Source organism: Anas platyrhynchos, chromosome 1 (genome assembly GCF_047663525.1).
Source record: "Anas platyrhynchos isolate ZD024472 breed Pekin duck chromosome 1, IASCAAS_PekinDuck_T2T, whole genome shotgun sequence".
In the NCBI taxonomy this organism is placed as follows: Eukaryota; Metazoa; Chordata; class Aves; order Anseriformes; family Anatidae; genus Anas; species Anas platyrhynchos.
This window is the reverse complement of record NC_092587.1, coordinates 176,819,568-176,826,850: the sequence shown is the minus strand read 5'-3', so window position 1 is coordinate 176,826,850 and position 7,283 is coordinate 176,819,568. Positions and strand designations below refer to the sequence as shown.

The window sequence follows — 7,283 nt, the reverse complement described above, 5'->3', positions numbered from 1 at the left end:
TTTAGTGGGCAAAAAAAAAAAAAAAAAAAGAGAGACATTTTGTGTGAAATAGTCATGAAACGGCTTGTTATTATATAAGGATAGGAACTGCTAGATCAGACTAATGGTGACATGCCCAGAACCAGATGCTTCAAAGGAAAATGCAAGACATCCCAGCGTGGATAATTATGAAATAGCCTGACCATGGGGGAAATTTCTGCATAAACGACTTTAGTCCTAAAAAGCTATGTGTTTATATTTCTTCCAACAAGGTTTCAGTGTGATTTCCCATGGATACAAGGCTTATGCAACCAGTGCACTGCCCGGCTGTGCAAATCTCTGCCTCCCTCCCTCTCTGTCCACTCTCCTGCCTCCAGCACCTCCTGAATGCCTCTGATCTCTGCCACCTGAAGCCGAGGAGAGGAGGTCTCACAAATAGCCTACAGGTTTCATGAATATAAGCTGTTCCTCAGTGAGGAGAGACGGGTAATCGTGCCAGCTCAGGGCGAGCTTACACCTTAGAAACCACATGGGAGAGGATCTTACGAGTGCTCCAGCTGTGGGAAAAGCCTCGACTGTGGCTCTCCATCAACATGAGATGCAAATCCCAGGTAACCACTGGCACTAATGGCACTGCCTCTTTTTCCTATTGATTATAACTTTGGATATCCTCAGGATCTGATGTAAATGCTTAATTCTTTGTGACTGAGCGTGTTCTTTGCTTTAACAACATCCAGGGCCAATGAGCACTGAGTCAGGAGTTGAATAACGTCCTGGTAGGACGTTTCCTTTTGGTACCTGTGATCTACAGATTTCATTGTGACTTTTCCCATAAAGCAGCTGGGCTCAATTAGTGCATGATGCGCTTTATGGGCCAGTGGGCTAATTTGTAAATTAATTAGAAATAAGTGGAAGGCAGTCTCTCATCTCTTGGGAACACTAGAATTAATTGTTTCAAGGTGTTGAAATCCTGCCTCTTTGCCATGCTGGACTTTTTGACCCTTCTCTGAAATAAAAAACATTTTAGAAGCCTTATGTTCCTTTTTTTTTTCCAGACAATCCATTTCCCATTCAACAGCTGCAGAGTCCTCAGGACAGAGATATGGAGTGTCTTCAAAGCTTGGCTGTCTTCTCAAGGACAAGGGTCACCGTGAGCTGCCCTGTACCAATCCATTCCTCTTGCACTGCCCGTCCCACATCTTCTACCATTTGCTCATAGCCTGCACAGCAGCTTGACTTGAGCAAAGCCTCCTTGGAGGAGATCCATGGTAGAGTCCTCGTGATAGTGGCTGCACAGGACAGCGTTTGGATATTGGAACAGAAGTTATGATAGGAAATACTGATGTGGAAAGGTGGATCTCCTAAAACAGAAAGAGGCATGTATATGTTTCCCACAAAATTCAGCTGCCAGTATAACATTGCTAATGGGGGAATTTATTCATAGATATTTTGGCAACTCCTCAAGGTAGTCTCATTTCAATTGCAAATCTCTCTCTTTACTTTTCATTAACACTTGTGCAAGGAAAGTATTGTTCGTAGGAGCACGATTGGGAAGGCACTATGACACACCCATCTGTGGGTTTCTTGGTCTTAAAATAAAGTAAGTAAAATGAAATCAGTGTATATGTCATCTGGAAGCCCAAATGATTTACAAGATGAATCATCTGTCAGGGACAGTGAGGGCTGGCAACCAATATATCATGTCTCAGATGGTGGATTACAGAGTTCAACTGCTTAGCTTAACTGCAGACCACAAATATGTAAGAAAACGGAGATCTGGAGCCTGATTATACAAGACATTAATTGAACAAGTTCAGAAATTTACACTGTACATTTCTCCCCTCTGTGACCTGAGCTGCGTGTTCTTTCCGTTTCCTGGAGATGTGGCTTTTAGTCGCTGAAGAAGAAGCAATGAAATGGAGGCCTGGGAGCCCGAGAAGAGGAGCAGCAAGGTCCTGTGAATCCAAAGGGACAGAGGCTCTGCTAAATTCAACAGAACCAGTGGCCGTTCTTACTGGTTTCTTGCTGAAATGATGCTCTGGGGAATTTTGCTGGGTTTCTGTGAAGCTGGAGAGCGCTGTGTGTTTTTGACAGGACCTGATATTCTGATGTAACACCATGCTTCTCGGAGCAGCCATATCTGCACCCTATTTTCTACACCTTTTCTCTGGAATTTAGGCATTCATGTCCACGCACGCATCTTACTTCAAGTTCCAGTCTTCTCTGCCATGTCTACAACACATCCTTAACCCTCATTTCCACACTGCTGCATAATCTACAGGAGGGGTGATTTTTTTTGGCATTTGGGAATGGTGTTAACAAGGATCAGATGCTGCCATTGTTTATGAAAGAGCTAGGTTTCCTTTACCAGCTGTGGCATGCGTCGGTAAAAAAAATTCCGGCAGTGTGGGCATTACAGTGGAGTTCTTGTGTTTAGCAGGTGAAAAGTCAATGCTCTACCTGTAACGAGGTTTGCTCATGGAAAACCCCTTGAAGTTGTTTTTAGCAGCGGGGCATTAGTCACCCCCGGGCAGCTGCTGGCCGCTCGGCGCTTCTGGCTCGCGCCGTGCCGCGCGCGAGGGCTGTTTTGAAGGCTGCACAGTGTTAACGGTGACTCTTGCTTTGCCTCAGGTGTTAAGTTTAAGCACATGGGTCCTGGTTATTTTAGGAAAACATGAGCTCATGTTCCAGGCAGCCTTCCCTCCGGTGAGAAGTGGTGCATTGCAGTCCTTTCCTGTGCACGGGGCCGGGGCCGGTAATACCCTGTGTTTGGGAGGAACACGTGTGCCTTGGGATTTCTACCAGTTGGGTAGATTGGGAGTCCTACTTGGGTTTTCTTTGGGGGTATGGGGTGGTGGGACCATGCAGCACCATCACGGAACACCTCCAAAAGTAGCATGAGATGACACATGGCCACCCAAATTGTCTTGTTGCACCCGGTGCCCTTGAGGGTGGTGACCTGCCCACACGGGGGTCTTGCTGGGGAACTGAGGGTGGGTTTGGAAAGTATGAAGAGGCTGGTGAGGATATGGATGGAAAGGCAAGCATGGCTGAGGGCTGGGAAAGAGATGCTTTCTGTGTCAGACAGAGATCAGGCGAAGAGGAGACAGCGGAGAGGTGAGATCATGGAGCGAGGTTTGAGGAGTGGAATCTATGAGAGCATCAAAAGCACCGTATGTAGTCATGCTGCATGAAGGCTAAGGCGGCTCCTAAAAAATGGGAAAACACAGGTGGTGAAGGAAGAAATCAGTTTAATAGACCTGAAAGCTGGCTTGCCCACAGAGACTCTGGCTCAGAGCAATGATTTTTGCCTGATGAATGCTTGCCCATCTCCTCCACTCCGTGGCTTCCTCCCATCTCCAGCATTGGCCGAGCAGGGAGGAGACCCTCAGGCATTGCTCAAGGAGGATGCTGGATTTTTCAGCTGGTGGACAAGGGCAAGGAAAGCCCAGTGAGGACAGGTCCCTCACCAGGTGCAGGGTTTGGGACCCATGTTGGTGCATGGCAGGAACCAGAGGAGGGGAACCACCAAAGGATGCTCAGCTGTGTCCCTTCTCTGGGACCAGCCATCCCTTTCCTTCCTCTGCAGCTCAGACAGAGTTCACAGAGAAGAAAGGCTGCTAATACAGACTGTCGCCACTTTATAAGCAAATGTCTTGAAATAATACATACTTAAAGCTTTTACTAATGTCCTTATCATATGGCGGTCTAGGAGCGTGCATAGATTGAATCGGATAAGCAGATCTAGGAAAACTCTCTGATGGAGAATTCGTTTAAAGGTAGCTCTGGGGGAAGAATTTGAAATTCAATTTCTTTTATAGTTTTGACAAAAAAAGAGCAAATATGAAAGTGTTCGGAAAGATACAGCATTTTATTTAGACATCTTGTGTTGAAATACTGTGATGTTTTCCTTGGAGGATGTTCAGGGCCAGGGTACCCTTCATTCAAAATACCTGGAAAAAAAATATAACATGGAGAAACTGAAAGAAAACTGCAGAAACCAGGCTGAACAGAGAGTCTTGTCTGACAAGGCTACCTGGGAGAGGAAAAGTGCTTGCTTCAGCTGTTGAATAATTCCTTCAGTTTTACTGCGAAGGCTCTCCTGAGTTGCTCCGATAGCACAGTGGGGTCTTAAATCTGGCCAGGGGATTCTCCTGCTGCAGGGAAACCCCTGTGCGGCCTCAAGCCAAGGAAATTGTTTAAGCGAGGTTACAGTTGTGTTTAGACCAGGAATGTCCCTCCGAATAGGGCTGAAAGCATGTGGAAAGGCACAAAGTGGCTGAGAAGTTCCCTCCTCTGTTTCCATTTTGTGGCTTCTGCAATAATCTGTCAAAGGAACCTTGTAAACCTCTAAGTAGTGGGTTTTTTAAAACATTGCTGTTATGGCAATAGTTTAATGCTGCCTCCTTTGTTATGTGTTAATGGTGCCTTCCTCTTAAGTCTGCTAATAAAAGGAACTTAAACCTCAACAAGAAAGTCCTTGTAAAGTTACAAATCAAACACATTTGTGCTGTTTTTCCCGATACACAAGACACGGGTGTGGGTCTGCACGGGGGCTAACCTCAGCTGCACGCCCGCCTCTGTGCTCTTGGATCACCTGCTCGGCGCATGGGGCAGAGCTGTAAAAGAGTATTTTACACAGTGAAAAGTCTCTTAAACTAAAGGAGAAGGTGAGAAAAAGGAAGGCACAGGGAAAGCTCAGATAAATGAGGAATTACAGTGAATATTACATCTGGAATCTGGATGGAATGATTCATCTTCTCTATCACACGTTGAGCATCTCTTTAACTTTTGAATCCACCCATGGAATATATTCACAGAGAGATTTTATCCCTGCAAGCGACTTCTCCAGGCTTGTTCACAGGCCTGTGGAAAACTCTCCTTTCAGTTATGCTCTTTAGTGCTATATTTCTCCATAAATAAAATAGGAAAAGAGGGACGTGAGTAATTTTCCCAAACTGGTGTGGGTGTCACCATACATACTGCAGACGCAGCCCTGTCCTCAAGGCACTAGGCTGCTGCTATCTTCATGAGGGGGTGACGAGTGCACGTGGATAACTGTAGAGTCTGGCCATTCTTGGAGGAAGCTGTGGTGTAGATGACATCTTGAGAAGGCTCCCAGCTTTATTTCCTATGTTTTTTAGGAGCAGTTACCTGTTGGGAAAGTAAATACAAGAAAAAATATAAATGACTGGGAAGTGTAGGCTGATTTCTGGAGACAAGTGCAGTGGAAAGGACAGTAAGGCATTGGACAGACCTAGAAAATACAAAAAATAAGCCAACACAAAAAATACAAAAAATAACCATTCCTATTGCCAAAACACTGTGCTTTTATATAGAGTGTACAGGTAACCTCATGGAGTCATGCAGAGGTGGTTTTTGGCTCACCTGGCTTTGTCTTTACGTGCTTTTGTACAAAAGCAAGGGCCATCCCCTGCGAACACCGTGGAGGTCAACACCTACTTAGCCACCAAATGGCAGTAGGCCACTTGAAGTTGTCCTGAGGGTCAAATCCAGTCCACCTCATCTGAGATATGCTGGTGAAGCCTGTGTGTGGCCCTGGAACTGTTTTGGTGTGAACATGAAGTGCCCTGACAGCACTGCTACAATTACCTCATCCATTAAAAGCACAGGGGCTGTGAAAGGATGGGAGAGGGATAAAAGCACAACCCCTACATCTCCATCTCCACGGTGATGCTGAATGTGGGCTGCCCTGTCTGCACCTCTGACCGCTTCCCCCACCCCCCAAAAAAGCCTGGGGGCTGCTTGCAAGCAGCCTGGTGCTGGGCCTGAATGACCAGGGCTCGCTCCCCGTGGGCAAGCCAGCTGTGTTATGACTTTCAGCCATGTTTTAATCGGATTGATGGAGTGGCCGGAGATGCTGATGGGATTAGAGCTCAGCACGATGACGAAGCACTCGGGATTTGCCCTCTCACTGATCCCTGCAGCACACCAGTGGGGAACGCATGCTCCTGATTTACAAGCCTTTACAAAGCCCTGCTTTGAGGTGGAGCACCTCCTAAAAGACACGGGCCCAACCCAAACACACCTCATGGTCTGCATCCAGTGCTTGGTCCGAATTTCTTTTGACCTTGCCCCATGTATCATGCATGGTCTCAAGCACTGAGACATCACCGAGTGGGACCCAGAGGCACTATAGGGGCAGTGGGCATTTGGCCATGCTTCCTGTGAGGTGACCACACTGTGAGCATATCATTTCTCTCCACCAATCAGAAGACAGCCAAAATAATTGCTCTTGGGGCTGGCCGGCTCAGAGGGGATTACAGGCTGGGGACTGTGGTGGGTGTAGATCATCTGATGTTCAATGACAGCAGTGGAGCAAAGTGGATTTGCAACAGCTATGAGTTGCACTTAAAAATACTCCTTTTTTTATTTTTTCCCCTGTGTGAAATTAAGGTAAAGCACTTCTACAGCCTCCCATTGCTTTGTTTACAGCAGGAGTGTCTCTAATGCTCCCTCTAATGCTGCCCCATTTACAAATTGCAAGTACAATGCGAGAGTCATCCGGACTGTTATCACAAGGATGGAGAGCTCTCCAGCTTCAGCGAGCCTTGGATTTTAAGCCCTGAAAGAGCAGCTTGACACCCAGTGACCTGCCTTGTAATGTTCCTAATCCACCTCTTTATAAATACAGGCTCTGAGCAGGGCAGAGGGGGAGTGCAGCTGGGAGGATCTCGCAGCCTCGCGCGCTGCTTGCGGGAAGCAGATGAAGGTGCTCACAGGCTAAGTGGATTAAGCCCGGGTAACGTCAGTTCAAAAATAGGAGGCACAGCCTGACATAAAGGGCTGGGGAAGCGAGGTTATCTCACAGCGGCCAGGAGGATGGTGTGCTGGAGGTGCCCAGGGGACGCCTTTCCTTCAGGACACAGCTCTTCCTGGCACTGAGCAGGAGCCTCCGCAGTGTGTTCCCTGTCCGTCCTTCTCCTTGCCCTCATTTAAGCAATGCCAAGCACCTGGGCTTGGTCGGGAATGGGTCAGTGTGTGTGCCTGGCCATACGGGATGCCAGACCTTCCTCAGAGCAAGGCAGAGCATGGAGTTGAAAATAAGATTTAGAAACAATAATAATAAAAAAAAAAAGAATAATAATATTAATTAAATCTCCAGTAGAATAAAAATTTAAAATAAGGCTTAAAAACATGATTTAAATAATAGGATTTATGAAACCTTCCTTGTGCCTCCCCAAACTTTTTATTTCTTCTTTTCTTGATGCACAGACTGATGCCCTCCAGGACAGCGGCTGTTTGTACCTTGTATTTCCTGATTGAAAGAGCATCTCCAGGGC

General features: G+C 46.7%; 1 long non-coding RNA gene across 1 annotated transcript; it reads left to right on the top strand.

The window, feature by feature from the left end:
* LOC113845608 (uncharacterized) lies at positions 1-4,455 on the top strand. The gene is made up of 2 exons (XR_003501331.3): positions 1-590; positions 1,035-4,455. It is a non-coding gene; the product is annotated as an uncharacterized lncRNA (long non-coding RNA).
* The last annotated feature ends 2,828 nt before the right edge of the window (positions 4,456-7,283 follow it).